At 34.7% G+C, this 16,850-nt stretch overlaps 1 protein-coding gene across 6 annotated transcripts in view; it reads right to left on the bottom strand.

The window, feature by feature from the left end:
* LOC138695395 (polyamine-transporting ATPase 13A3-like) overlaps window positions 1-16,850 on the bottom strand; it is a 153,581-nt gene that overhangs the window by 55,061 nt on the left and 81,670 nt on the right. The window lies entirely within an intron of this gene.

The following is a 16,850-nucleotide window of genomic DNA, read 5'->3' on the forward strand; positions in this document are numbered from 1 at the left end:
CTTAACCGACTGAGCCACGCCGGCGGCATTAGAAAAGTAAAATTACGGACACTACAGACGGCTCAAGAAGAACAGCAGTTGCTCAGTTTCGACTCCATACCGGCCATGACTTCTTAGGAAAAACACCTGCATCGTTTTGGAATGATATTATCTCCTATATGAATGCTCTGTGATATGGAAGAAGAAATGGACAGACATCATCACCACTGTCCGAATCTAAATGGCTTCCTAGACTCTGGTAAATATGGGGAAGCAAGGAAATATTTGTGATCTTACTTTTCTGTTTGAGTTCAATAGAGGAGCAAAGGCAGCGGTGGCCGCTCGAAACATTTCTGAAGTGTACGGGGAGAATGTCTCGGAGAAAGCACTGCGAGAAAATGGTTTTGTCGTTTCAAAGAGAGACACTCTGACGTGAGTGATTTGCCACGTTCAGAAATACCATCAGGATTTGATGAAGGCCTTCATGATGAGCCACGTCAGTCAACCGGAGAATTGACAGATGTGATAAATTGACCAGTAAACCATCGTGCAACATTTGTATTCAATGGGCCAGGCTCAAAAATCGGTTGTATGGATACCGCAAGCTTTATATGAAAATAGAAATCAGCGGGTGACCATCTGCTTGCTCGTCATCAGTTAGCTCGTGAATAACATCGGCAATTCCTAACAAAGAAAACGAAAAAAAGTGCTTTTATGTTAGCATCAAATGACCGAACCCTAACAAAATGCAACGCCCCGTCCAAAAGTTAGTATCCAGCCACAGAAGATGATGTTATACGTCTGGTGGCAAAAAGAAGGCGACGTGTACTACGAATATCTTCACAGGAATGTAACCGTAACTGCTAGCATTTGTTGCCAACAACTCAAACGCCTTACGGCCGCAATTCAAGAAAAATGACTGGAAAGACTACATCAAGTGCTGCTGCAACACGATGAGGCACACCCGCACTCCGCTAACATGACGAGAGCAACTATCCAGGAGCTTGGTTGGGAGGTGATTTCACATCCCCCATATTTTCCCGATCTTGCGCCCCCAGATTTCCACTTTTTCCGTTCTCTATCCAACAATCTTCAAGGGGACCCTTTAAATAATGAAGATGTTTTACAAACTTGGCTTGACGACTTCTTTAACCCCAAACAAACGACTTTTTCAAACATGGAATTGAGATACTACCTTAGAGTTGGCAGAAACTCATAGATACTGTAGGAGAACATATTACCGATTAATTTATCTTCTATTCATCTCAAAACTTTTATCACAGCGAAAAACACTATGAACTTTTGCATCAATCAAATATAGTATAAGATTCCGAAGAGTTTGATGTAAATACGTTTAGCATTAAAATTACTCTTCAGGCACTGTGTCCTTTCGATATAGATGTATTTACATAAAACATTTCCAATACGATTTCTGATATTTAACAATCAAAATTTTGAATTGTGATAGTCCAAATGTACCCTAACCAATAATTAGATACAGAATGGAACGAGACGTACCGCGTGGAAAACCACGAGATTCATGGCATGTTCCACATATAAGTTGCACTTTTCGTTCCCTGTTTCCGTTACCCGGTTCAGTAACCTGGATTTCTCTAGTGGCCCTTCGTTACAGATATATTTACGTCAAAATCTATATAATTATAATAAACAAAACAGCAAAATAAATAATTTCACTACATTTGACATATAAAATAACTTGATAATCAAGATTATATAGCAATCTAAGTAAAATTAAGACTTTACCTTCATTTAAGCAGAGCTGCACTAATTTCAATAACAAATTGAACAAGCTTCGACATCGGCACTTGCAAAATGTAACCATATAAATAAATATAAAATATGACGCTGTAGTCGACTAGTTCACAGACACAGATACTCCACTATCAAATGAGAAAATTCTTGCTCCAGTGACACACATACATGCCTTTGAAACACTTTTCAAGCATCACATCATTTTGCACAAACTGGAATTTTTTCTTCTTATGTTTCAATTTTGTTGTATTCTGAACGAAGCAACTACATCTTTCTAGCATAATGTACTTTCCTACAATCACAACACACTTGATAATAAAATCTGTTCACGTGAAATTAAGGGTAATTAGGAATTCCTCTCATGTGAACCATTTAAAATAACTTACATGCATTAATAAGAATAGATTAAATCAAATTAGAACAGCTCAAAAGAGAGTTCAACTTACGAAATCACAAAATCAAAACTATATCTCTTACACTAACAGACCAAACTGGCGTAGGCCTATACACTCTTAATTTCTAGCAGCTCTTTCGTTTAACACTATTAATTTAAATTACTAAAAATCTACACAACACATATAGAAATTAGATTATAAATTGTATTATCAAAGAAACATAGAAGAAATAAAAACACTTGCTTTAAAAATATATGGTAATATATTAATAAATTTAATTTCATCAACGAATATCTATTTTCAAATAATAAAGTTTGTATATTATGGCAAAACTAACAACGGAACTTAGAAATATTCACTACATAACGCAATTTAGTTTTTCATCTATGTTTTAACACTATGTTTAATAGCTGAATAAATCTAAGTCCTTTCCATCATTCCGAAAAAAAAAACCTTATTATAAACCACATTTAGATCTACGTAAGAAGTATCGGTACCATATAAACCATTTGTTTATGAAGGAGAGAAAAGAAAGATGAACAATAACAAATAACACAAAATATTTTCTTCTTATATTGCGAAATCAACAATGCGTTTTTATTCCAGTGATATTTCCCAGCAAACAATATTCCTGTAACTGTGAACAATAATTATTACAATCCTAACACTCTTTCACAACTTTTACCTAGTGTTATTCGCTTTCTAGCAGTGTTTGCAGTTTAGTTACCATGACAACATACAGAAAGCAATATAAATCATGTCATATCGTAATCAGTTAAGTGCTTTCAGAGGTAATTTCGATGTCAGTAGTTAACTTACTTCAGATCAATACAATACACTCATCAATATCTATTAATACGTATGTGCATACAAAATATAAATGTTAACAGCAGCTCAAAATGGCTAACAGAATTCATTACTCTCATCTTCGATAGATACATTTTAACATGTATTTTGTCTGCGTAATACATAATTGCAATATTGAAGCAATGAGGGGATTTTGGACAAAAACTCAGACACGTCAAATATCGTATAGTTTAGAAAAGAATATATTTTTGTGACTATTATTGTGCAAGTTATGACGTCATCGAGAACACATTAAATTGACATCCTACAATTTTAATAACTAGAGCCCGGATGTTTGGCAAAATGCCTTTTTTTACTGGAAGTAAATCATTATTTGCATAGACATAAATGTGATTTGGAGTAAATCAAAGTGATAGGGCCAATTTTTATTTTGCCTATTTTGCCTTTTTTTAAGGTGTTTCTTACTAATAAATGCCTTTTTGTCATTTTAAAGCAATATTTGTTTATTTGCAATTTTAAGTATTTAATTGTATTGTAATGTGTATGAAATTTAAATATTTGAAACAATGACTAACTTTACTAACAAGAGTAAATAAAAGTAATTTATTTCGGTGCTTAATCTGCTAATAATCGTGCTTTATTACTATTGGTGTAATATGAATAATGATCGACAATCCACAGTTACTTATTGTCATGTCTTCACGATACCAACAATCAGCTTTATAATTTTAAATATTAACCTCGTTCTCATAGAAGTTGTCACGTAGCATTTTCAATTGTTTGCTTTCATATTTTCAAATCTTACTGTTACAATTGTGTGCTACACGTGTTTATTATTGGAGAAAGAAATGTGAGTGAGGAACAGTCAGTTCGAGTGACAGAAGGTATAAGATCGGTTAGCTAGAATGCCTAAATTCATTACACCATTGAAAAGTAAAATTTCATGCTTATGTTAGTGAATTTGGTGCCCATGTGTTTTCAACCGATGGAACAGTTTTGTTATGTAAGGTTTTTGAAAAGACAGTTAATCACGAAAAAAGTATTTATAAGTCAACATGTGTCACCTACGAAGTAAATATGTTAATTATGTTGATATAATTTAAATTTGTTGCTAAAATATATTATGCATTTTTTAATTTATGCCTTTTTTCAAAGATTATTGTGCCTTTTTACGTTTTATTGCCTTTTTTTGCCTGCCTATTTTAACTGTTATAAATGCCTAAACATTCCGGCTCTATTAATAACCTATAATCTGAAAGAAAATATTTTTTGTATCGGTATGAAATACTTCATCTGTTTTATATAAATGCACTATGATTATGGTTACTATGGTAACAATTTTAGTGTTGATACATTTTTTTAGTGCTTGTATGATGAAAGCAGTTTTATTGATGAAATCAACAAAAAACAAAATGTTCTTAAGGATCTCAACTTTCTTATTTTCTCTTATGATGGTAGGATTTGGTGACAAAAAACGTAGACACAACAAGAGGTATGCACACTTTTTATAGCAACTCAATCCAAATCGGCCTACTTTTTCTCAGTCAACTGTAAGTTGAATAGAAGTAAAATTCAGAGAACATAAAAAGATCTGGTAAACCATCCACTGGCAATGATTTTAAACTTGACGTTTTGCTAACAGTCAAAGAGAAACCACATTCTTTTCTCTATTAAAAAGTGTGCGTACCTCTTTTTGTGTACGTATGCTGTTACCAGATCTCATTAGAATATCAATTTTATGGAAACAAACTAAAGTATTCCTTTCTAAATACAAGGTTTGACGTGTCTGAGCCTTTTGTCTAAAATTCCCTCATTGTTTTAATTACAATTATGAGTTACTTTTGAAAAAAAAAAAAACTATGTTTTCGGACCTTACATATAACGTCAATACTCGCCTTACATAATCAAATTACAGGTTCGCATGTTAAGATTAACGTAACACTATAAGTTAACGGTATTGATTGCTCATCTAGTTTCAGGAGAATTGTGATGACATCTAAAACTCTTACGTCACAGACGTTACTGGCATGGCTAACGAGAAAGACGTCACGTGATTATCATGGTCCAGTCATGGCCATATTGACAATCGCCTAATATAAATACATGTTCAAAGTCTGAGAAACAAAGGAATTGCTATATTAAATTCCTGTTAAACGTGCATTTATATATAAACTTGTTCAATGTTGGCCATGTTATGACTAAGAATGTGACGTCACGCCGTAGCCTGTCTTTTTCGTTACTTCTCGTTACCCAAGCGTTACTGGTAGCACCAGATGGACAAAGCGAAACAAATGAAGAAAGTGTGTGAAAAGTAGAGCCCGGGTTCTTAGACTTTGACTTATTATTTATTAAATTAGAGTATTTTAAAATGTCTTGTTTTCAGACACGATGGAACAAAATATGCGAATCTTTATGGGCGTAAAAGTGCCTAAAAGTAATGTCAGCGCTTCAAATAACTTAAATCATTGCTTTCAACAGTGTAGTAAAATATTAGAATTTCAATACACCTAAAGATCTCGAAAAGTGGTGTTACAGGCTATAATGACATTAGGTCAAAATCACTGCTTTGGATGTAGAACTTTTTCTCCACTCCTATATTTTTCTGAACTGAACAATATCGTACTTTATTAAAAAAAAAAAAAAAAAAAAAGGATACCCGCTACATAAGCGCGCGCACACAAATCCACACAATCACAGAGAGAGATTGAGAGATCTATTTAGGAATGCACTGCTGCCACAAAGTTTTAATCCTATGTAGTGTAGCGAATTCATTGCTGCGTCACACTTGCAGTGCAACCGAAACTTTTTTTATGGTTATCACTCGTGAAGTACTTAATCCACGGTCATACTACTTCAACCACAACGGTTTTTTTTTTTTAAAGAAACTTGCATACGATGACGTACTCGAGGGGCAAATCCGATTCCAAAACCCGCACAACAAACGTGTCAGAGAAGTTGTTTGAATACAAGGCGAAAGTGTTCCCATGAAGATCTAAAAACCTGTAATTAATAGTCCTACAAATAATTTAGGCGAGCTCCGCCTTCCAGGCGCCGCAATCTCAGAGACCAGAAATGTCGAATGACAAACTGGTGGCATTGAAAAAAATAAATATTAATAATTTGGGGGAGTAATTCATCAACATGGCGGCAGAGTAACGAATACCATAAAAACGTGAATTTTAATCAAAAGACGAGTTAGTTAGTTAGTTAGTGGGGTTTAAAAAGGGCGCGTCAGCTACTATGGCTATTTGCGCCCTTATCTAAAATCTTTCACTAAACATAAACACAATACAATAACCAGAATGCTTAAAAGAACTAAAAAGCGTTGTCACGGTTAAAACGAGGCAAACAAATGCAGTTTCAACAAGGTGAAGCATAAAAACCATATAAAAGTGAGAAGTTCTCAGATCCTAAGCAGTAGTATTTAAAAAGAAACAAAACAATAAAACAAATGCCACTAGAAATAAAATGAATGGCGCATTTATAAAATGCACGGATGTAAAACGTCCGAATGTCAAATTTGTTAAAATCATATACTAAAAATGTAACCTTCGGATGTAAAGAGTCCGGAGAATAAGTAAAACGGATCATTAAAAAAGCTACATCACCCTGTCAAGTCCTGTATTCGATAAAAATCTCAGAACTGCATTTGTACAATTAAAATCATTTCCAAGAGCGTCACGTAGAGTCGGCCGAATTTCATACTGCCGACGGGCACGGTCGTATTTTCTACACTGTAATAAAAAATGTTCCACGGTCAATGGAACATGGCATAGATCACACTCCGGCTAAGGCTCGCCACGTTCGAAAGACGATATTCAGCTCGACACGTGTAATAATGCATTATGGATATTATCATTATTTTACAGACATTATCACTTAACGTTTACAGTCTCATGCTCCATGGCGTTACAGCTCTTTGCTCACGTGAGACCAGAATACAGCTCGGCTATTTGTGAAACTTACCGGGCAGATGGCAGGACTGTGGTGGAAAATGTGTGGATGACATGTGGAATTTATTATTATTATTATTATTATTATTATTATTATTATTATTAAGCTCGTCGATTTATTTATTTATTTACTTATTTTGACACAACAGTGTTGGACTAGTTATGCCAGTTATGTTTACGAATTACGTATATCTAAAAAAAAATTAGTCATAATTATACTTACTCCTTTATAATCTTAAGAAGAGAGGATAGTATTTTTTTTTTAACTTTTTTCCTATTTGGTGTAAAAGTGTATTTTTTGTGTGTAGAGAGCTCATTACAGTAGCAATTCAACCAAACATAAATATTTTGAAAAAAAATTATTTGGGGGCCCAAATTTGAAAATAATATACCCAATGCAGGATTGTACTAAAACCGATATATCTAAACCGTTTTTAAAGATAGATTCAAACGGTTTTTTGCAATGTATTTGCAAAAGCATGTTCTACAAACTGTCTGTAACAGAATTTTGATATTAGTTCCTACGTTTGTAAAATAAACAATTAAAATTTAATAACAATTTTCTGATTTCCTTTCTTGCAAACAAACGGACGTAATTTTAAAATGAAATCAATTAACAAAATTATGTTACAGAGAAAAGTTTCCTAATAGTCTAAAGAATGTGTGTTCTAAATTTCATGCATGCATTTCATAGTTCAGAAATTATATCCATTTTTGTCTGGCAATGTTGCAAAAAAAATGAAGTTACTGGAAACCGACAAATGTGGGCGTGTGATTTAAAAATCCATAGCGCAGGAAGTTTAAAAATGACGTCTCAACATCCGATAAGGGCACAAATACCCACAAAGTGTTACGCAAAGCATTCCACACATATCAAAGAGTATTTTAAAGAAAAAAAATTTTTTTTTGAAAATTTAATTTACCTGAAACAACAATAAAACTTGGCGAGTGATTTAAAAATCCATAACGCAGGAAGTTTAAAAATGGCGACTCAACATGCGATAAGGGCACAAATACCCACAAAATGTTACGCTATGCATTCCACACATATCACAGAGTATTTTAAAGAATTTTTTTTATTTACTCATTTTTCACCAAAAAATACCATCCTCTCCCCTTAAGTGTTGTACAATAAAACAATCAATCTTTTATCATAACACGAATAATAATTCCGTATTTATACCTTCTTGAACTATTATTCTATAAGTATACACAAATGGAATTGTACAGGGGCGGGAGAACGTTCTCGTACAGTAGCATATCCGGTATTAGGGGTGCTGAAAATGTGAATTTTTGCGAAAATCTAGAAATCAATATTCGTAATATTTTCCTTAATAAGAAAGTAAACATTTCAGAGAGTAGAGTGTAATTTTTATCAAGAATATAAAAATGTGATTACGTAAGAGAAACATTATATTTTCATATCAAGTGTTAAACAGCTTCAAATAACATTTACATTATTATAAACAAGACGTTATTCAGAAGTAGATAATTCTTCAAGGACTAAACACTGATTTGAAACGTTAGGAGCAGAGTTCAGATTTCACGCACGTTTGGCTCATCAAATGATATTTAAGCTATTTATAATTTATCTGGAAATAGAGACATGCATGGTACGCCGGAATTTCACACTGTAATTACTAAATAGGATCTACCGTATTTTATCGCATAAATCCCCCCTCCCAAGACTTCTTTTTTAAATATTGACATTAAATTAAATACTACCTACATATTTCCCTACCCTCAAAGGACATTGGAATTTCTTTCAGTCAGTTTGTGGTGAAAAGTTTTCTATGGCATTTGCTTCGTATCCAGTAAATTTTCGAGTGTGAAGGTCCAGGGTCAACGATCTCCTAACAGAAGACCTGTACTTGATCCGTCTAAGTTATGCTTTTTATTTCTATTTTTGTCTCTCTTTCCAACCACATTACAAGTACAGTTAGAAGCCGTCTATACTGACTGTGTGAGTGGATAATCCAAGCATGGGGCTGACCACAAGTACTACAAGATGTAAGTAAATCTGTAGAAAATCTTCATTACGATTCTTTTCACAGAAATACAACATGAGAAATGTGAAACGATTGGGTTGCTTTACGGTGCAAGAGAAACAATTACATGATCTTCGATTGATCTTTTCAACGGTTTCGGCCTACACAGTTATCATCTCGAGAGAAACCTTAGCTATAGTACATAACCATTTAAGTTCTTAAAAAATGGAAGAACTTTTTGAAAGTGATAGCTGACCCATCAAAGTTACATAAACAAAACAAAACTATCGTACTATTGCATTAAAATTATTAGAATACATCTTCTGCGAACCTCTGGAAAAAGAACTAAGGAAGAGACTAGTGGCGTGCTTTGTGTGTAGTGTAGCATTGTATGGGGCAGAAACATGGACATTACGACGAAGTGAAGAGAAGCGAATAGAAGCATTTGAAATGTGGATATAGAGAATGATGGAGTGTGTGAAATGGACAGAGTAAGAAACGAAGCTGAGTTGGAAAGAGTGCATGAAGAAAGAATGATGCTGAAACTGATCAGAAAGAGGAAAAGGAATTGGCTGAGTCACTGGTTGAGAAGAAACTGCATACCTAGGATGCATTAGAAGGAATGGTGAAAGGGAGAAGAGTTCGGGGCAGAAGAAGATATCAGATGACAGACGACATTAAGATATATGGATCATATGCGGAGACAAAGAGGAAGGCAGAGAATAGGAAAGACCTGCCCTTGGGAGAAAGTCCTTAGCTATAGTACACTTCATAATGATCATATTTTAATTTAATTTTTAATATAATATTATTAGTATACACAGTCACGAAGCTTAATATGTAGAAAATATGCATCCATAGATAGTTGCTAACCACTAGGATCGCTACTATCGCCTCATCACATACAACGTGAAACAGTACCGGCACAGTCTATTGTTCCTAGTACCTTCATCAACTCAAGCTTCGTGACTGTATAGGCATATACTAGACTGTGATATCTTGTTTGGATTGATCAGTAAACTGTATCTCCATGGTAACCCTTAGAAAAGGCACCTATAACTTTTTTGTCATCTCTCTCTTTATTTACTCTGGTGGAGTTAAGGCCATCAAGCCTTCTCTTCCACACCACCAGAAAAATGGACTCTTAAGAAAAAAAAAATTACAGTCGGGGACCGAACACGGAACATTTTCTTAGCAGACTAAGTTGCTATCCATTCAGTTGCGAAGATACGGGATGTATGCGTATAACAATGAAGGTGATTGGCATATACTAATAGACCTATTATCTCCAATATCTATTTTTCGATCAACAAACATTTGCACATATAAATACAGCTTCGCACCATTCTAAATATTGATTACTATTCATTTTCTTGTATACCACAATATCAGGATTAGTTTTAAAAATTGTATTAATGCAAGTTATTGAATTTATGCCGTTAACTTTACCGCTTGGCGGTAATTAAAAAAAAACACAGTCGGTCTCTTTGTTTTCATGAGTAAATCATGTCCTGATATATCACTAACAAAAAAAAAATACGTAAAATAAAATGTTCCGATTTGTTCTTAGCCTGTGTAATTTAATCGTGCAAGATGGAGAATATTGATCTTCAGTTGAGAGATGCGTAGTTCAACATAGTCACTTGGGACGCGTTAAGACCACTTCACTGGCATTGATCTTCCCGTCGTGACATTGCATCGCAGCGGCAGCAACGGTTTCATTTTAAAGCAGACTCTGTTAACTGTTGGGTCACGACACTCATGGTGAATCTTTTAGTAATAATATTTTAAAGTTACTACTGGAAGCAGTCCATTTTAAAGTATAATGAAACAAGACAAGATAGGCTTGACTAGCTTTTCCAGAGCCGGATTCCCAATTCTTGCACGCAGCCTACTACTTGCTTCAGCCTATTGTGCCCCCTTATACAGGATTTAATGTAGAATGCAGAATATATTTTTTTTTCTGCCAAAAGGACTTCTCTTCCACTGAACCAGCCTTAATGAATACAATAGTGACAAACATATTTAAATTATGAATATTTACAAAACACTAAAGATACCACAGCAGTAACCTTGAGTTAAATTTTAACGACTAGAGTGTGTTTACTTAATTTGAGATAACGCGTATACGAAAAAGTAATAATTTATGAGCTAGTATGATACAATTCAATCTATAATTAAACTGCTCCGTCGATTTAGTAGAATGCGTTTGAGTCTAAAGAAAGCAGAAAATAATAAAACGCGGTCTGTTGTGACGAGAATCCAAGCCCCCACATACCGGTAAGGCATCATGTCACAAACACTTTCAAGTCTGATTATTTCTAACAAAGTAAACACTATTCAACGTCTTGAAAACGGCACAAATGTTAAGTATACTCGTATTTCTGGAGAGAGTAAGGTAATATTTATGTATTTTATTTTTTCTTTCTTTATTTAATCATTTATTTATTGATTTATTTACTCCTTAATTAATTAATTAGTTCATTCATTTCTTCTTTCCTTCATAACTTCACCCACTGATTTCTTCCTTCCTTTCTTTTTTTAATTATTTAACTATTTATTAGTTTATTTATTTATATATATATTTATTAATGCATTCATTTATTATTGCATTTTCTTTATATGTATGTATGTATATATATATATATATATATATATATATATATATATATATATATATATATATATATAGGAAATAAAATGAATTTGTATCAACGTTGTATCAGATTCGCTTTTATAATTAATTAACAACTCTTAAATATCCAATTCTCGTATGATCGATTTTTTACTGTCCATATTATTCCTTGACTTCCTTGTTCTGTATCAGTGGTATTCAATCGTTTCGCTAGCGTACCTCCAAAATATATTTGTATGCCCAAACTGCATTGCAATTATATAAGAATTAACAAAAGACTATGATTGATGTTGTACTAAAATAAGTTATTATTATTATTATTATTATTATTACTATTATTACTATTATTATTATTATTATTACTATTATTACTATTATTATTATTATTATTATTATTATATTTATCATTATCATCATCACTTTGTAACCAAGCTTGAATATTTGCTACAGACTGGCCATGAAGCCTGGACACATACGCAAAGGCTTCTATTCTTTTCCCTTCTTTTTCCCCCACTCTTCTCTTCCTTTTTCCATTCTTTTTCTCATTTCCTTATCTTTTTCCCTTCTTTTGCTTATCTTTCACATCATTTTCTGCCTCATCTTCGTTTCTCCCGTTTCCATCCTTTATCTTCCAATCTTCTCATTCTTCCCTTCTCATTTTCTGTTTTTTCATTCTTTATCTCCTAACTTTCTATTCAATTTTCCTACTTTTCATAATCTCTTTCGCTTCCTCTTTCCTTCCATTTTACATCAATTTCCTCCCCAACTTCTCCCTTTTCCCGTCTCATTCCCTTCTATTCCTTTTTCCATTCTTTACCTCCTTATGTCCGTCTCATTTCCAATCTTTACCGCTTCCTCTTCTCCTCTGTTTCCTCATTTCTATTTCTACGGTTATTCAAACTTCTCACTTTCTTCTGTTTCTTCTTCCACACTTTACCTTCTTTTCTTCTCATTTTCTTTTATTTTTCGCTTCCCTTTTCTCCTTCACTTCTGTTTCACATCCATTCCCATCCCAACTTCTCTTTTTTTCTCTCTTCCTTTTCCCATTCTTCACCTCCTTATTTTCTCATCTTTTTCCATCCACTCCGTTTCCTTTTTCTCTTTCCGTTCCTATTACTTTTTCTTCCCCCTTACATCCATTCTGAATCCGATTTCTCACTTTCCCCGTCTTATTTTCTTCTTTCCCTTTTTCCATTTTTTACATCCTTATTTTCTTCTCATTTCCCCTTTTCTGCTTTTTTCTCTCATCTCCTTTTCTTCGGTTTCACACCAATTTTCATCACAATGTCTCGTTTTCCCCCGTCTCATTTCCTTCTATTCCCTTTTCCATTCTTTAATTCAAATAGTAGCATTTTCTACGTATTTCTGGAAAAATAACTAAGGAAGAGACTAGTGAAGTGCTTTATATGGAGTGTGGCACTGTATGAGGCAGAGACATGAACATTACGAAGAAGTGAAGAGAAACGACCACAAGCATTTGAAATGTGGATATAGAGAAGAATGGAGCGCGTGAAATGGACAGACAGAATAAGAAATGAAGCTGTGCTACGAAGAGTGAGTGAAGAAAGATTTATGCTGAAAGTAATCAGAAAGAGAAAAAGGAATTGGCTAGGTCACTGACTAAGAAGAAACTTACTACTGAAGGATGCAGTGGAAGGAATGATGAACGGGAGAAAAGTTCGGGGCAAAAGAAGATGACATCAGATGATAGGTAACATTAAGATATATGGATGGTATGCTATGACTAAGAGGAAGGCGGAAAATAGGCAAAATTGGAGAATGCTGGATTTTCAGTAGAAGACATACATTCGGCAGAAAACTACGAATGAATTAATCCCCTTATTTTCTTCTCATTTTCCATTTTCTCGCTTTCTCATTTATTTTTCTTCGGTTTTAATATCCATTTCCACCCCAACTATTGCTTTTTCCTTCACATTTTCTTCTCATCCTTGCTCCATTCTTCACCTTATCATTTTTTCTTGCTTTAAATCATTTTTACGCTTCCTTCTCTCCTTTCCTTTATCATATTCTCTTCCGTTTTACGTCCTTTCTCCCTACTTCTCCTTTTGCTTATCTTTTTCTTGTTCCTCATTTCCTTCATTCCATTCCCTCCCTTTTAATTTTTAATTTTTCCTACCTTATATCTTCAACTTTCTTGTTTTCCTTTCCCTTACTTAATGACTTCCATTATTTTCTCATCTTTTTCCTTAATCCTTTATTTTTCACTCTTCTTTCCGTCCTCATATTTTTTATTTTTCTTCCTCTTCCGAATGTCTTTCTCTTCCTTTCTGCCTTTTTCCAACCTTCCTTCCCTTTTTTTTTTGTTACTTCCTTTTCTTTTTATCTTTCCTGCTCATCTCGTCTTTTTTTTTACCCTTTCTTCCCAAAGTGTTCAGATTTTTTTGCCGCCTTGTATCTCAGAACAAAGGTTGTAAGAAGAAGAACACGGAAGCTACTCTGCACATTCCCCCGCTTGGTAGTGCCATAGAAGACGTCTGTTCAGCGTTTTATGATTTCTTCCCACGGAAGTATCAAGCAGTGAGAACGAACCTCAGAGATGCGATATGATGAAAGCAGTAAACTTAAACGTGTGGATAAAATCGAACATGGCTTCCATTGTAAAGACAGTCTTCTTTCCTGCTTTCGTTCCACAGCCTGAGCCGAGAACTGCACATACGCGATTTTTCTCAATATAACAGGTTAGGTCTCCCTCTACTTCGGGTCGACAGTACGCTGAATATCTATTTGAAGCCTACGTCATATTAAAAGCCACGATAGGGACACAAAACGAACAAGAAAAGAAAGTTGAAAAAATAACTAAAGAATGCAGAAACTCTACACCAGTTTCCACATTTCAGAGCAACGAAACAGGAAATATTTTTATTGAACGAGAGAAGAATGCGGGGTAAATGCAAAGGTAGTAGTAGTAATAGGGCAAAGGTTGGCAATATTGTGATACTAATATTATTATAATAGTGCTTTTGAGAGTTTTTTTACAATTTTACTGAGCGAGAGAAGGACCGGTTTTGTGCAGAAACTTGTCCACGAACATTCCCTTAATACGTTGACACAAAAACCGATCTTCCTCTCGCTCAGTAAAATTGTAAAAAATTCTTAAAAAGAACTATCATAATATTATTAGTATCACAATATTACCAATCTTTACCTTACAGTATGCACCAAAACTATTGAAATTGCTTGGGGGCCTCTGCGCTTGTGTCTGCCTAGCAATCAAGTATTTAATTTGCCTGAATAATTATGCATATTTTAGATTCAGTGCTTGGCTTAGTGCTGTGATAAATTACATTTTTCACAACAAAGGAAAAGTATTTAATGTTGAGTATTATTTCCGTTCATACGGTTTTGGGCCAAGTTTGAAACACATTTCAGATAGCTTTCATGAAATGTTTCACAATCCGCACCGAGTAACAAGATTACGTTACAAGTTGCTGAAACTTAGGGGGAGGCATAATTTATCGTGGAACACATTTTCTTTATCCATCGCATTCACTTGACCTTCCACCACCCGATGCCTACTATGGAATATGATAAAGTAATGAAAACCCATCGACACGAGTTGTGAAATTACGGGAAAAGATAGTGGCTTTCTTTCACCAACTGCAGCAATCTCTATTTGGAAACATGTTTGAGAATCTGCGTGAACGTTATGGTAGTTGTACAGAAAATAATTGAGAGCATTTTCAACACATGCTTAAAAAAAGGAGCCAGTGAATAAGGAATTGAGTCGCCTAGAATCAAAGTGCACTTCCTCCAAATTATGAAATAAGGGGTTAATGTATGTTTTAGTACAGAATTATGAGGAGAATGAATGTAATAAACTGCTCGTTTGGAGTCAAACTGGAATTTATCTGTCTCAACTATAGTAATAAAATCATTGTTTGGAGTTTGTTTCGCCTTTTCTGACAAATCAGATTTTTGGATAAAGTGCAGTTTGATTCTAGGAGATTCAATTAGCCTATGTTACAAGTTGTTGACAAGGAACATCCATGGCAGAGAAGCTTTTTAATTGGTTATTTTACGAGGCTTTATCAACTGCTGTGGTCATCTAGCGTCTGAATGAGATGAAGGTAGTAATGCCAGCGAATTGAGTCCAGGATCCAGCTCCGAAAGTTAACCAGCACTTGTTTTTAATAAATTAATGGGAAAACCCCGAAAAAAACCTCAACCAGGTAACTTCTCCCAATCAGGATTTTAACCCGGGTCTGCTCGTTTTATGGTCAGACATGCTAACCATTACTCCACAGCAGTTAACGGCAAAGATGTTGACGGTATGATTTCGATGCCTATGTTGGGGAAAGTGGGAGGACCCTGAGAAATACCCTCCAACTGCGATCTTGCCCGCCGCAAGTGTTACTACAGATTTTTCAATATAAAAAATCCCAGGTTTCTGTGGGACTCCAACCCGGCCCACCGTGTGACAGGCTGAACCACAGAAGGATGTTCTCCCTTCCATGCTGGGACAATGTCAAAAAGGCCCACGAGTATGCAGGCGATATTAGTTGGCAGCATGATTGTGACGTCACGAGCTTCATGAAAGGATGTCAAACGCGCATCGATCGTTTCAAACACGATCTCATATTTTTTTATATTGGGAAAATCAATTAAAACTGTGTCAGCCAAAAGTGAGCAAACATAACCCACCTGCAATATCCCTCTTGAACAAATTTCACATTGACTTATCTAATCTAACAGATGGCCTTCCGTGCTCTTTCTCTCCCACCCATTTCAAGTACCGGTATGAGAGAGTGACAAAAAGTATCTATACGAGAGACAACCTAGTAAATTCACATGCACGAAAGACGTGATTGTATGAAAGAAACGGATCGAAAATTATTATATTGTGCATGTCATCTAAGGTCATATATTACGAGTAAATCCTTGGGCTCGTTCAGCAGAAGAAGAAAGGTCGGACAGCTCAATTGTTTACTTTTTAGGTCAGTTTAAGGTGCGAACGGGCTCTCGGACCTTATAACAACCAACAGCAGACAGTCGGATTCGTTGTTCCTGATAAACTGCTCAAAACAGTTAATACATGGCCATTATCGGAAATTAAGGGTTACCGATTTCATTGAGGGGCAAAACTTGTACAGAAAAATGCAATCATTGGTCTGTCCATGGACTATGAACGGCACTATGACGGAAAAATTTTTAGAATAAATCTTTGACTTTCCGTTTTTTGAACAATGTCATGCTTTTTGATCTCTTTCCCCCCCCCCCTCAGCCCTGTGACAAAAACTGAATTTATTCATGGATTATTTAAGGGATACTTTTACACTGAACATCGCTACATTCCCGCCAA

The sequence above is a fragment of the Periplaneta americana genome, chromosome 1, assembly GCF_040183065.1.
Source record: "Periplaneta americana isolate PAMFEO1 chromosome 1, P.americana_PAMFEO1_priV1, whole genome shotgun sequence".
NCBI classification, from domain to species: domain Eukaryota; kingdom Metazoa; phylum Arthropoda; class Insecta; order Blattodea; family Blattidae; genus Periplaneta; species Periplaneta americana.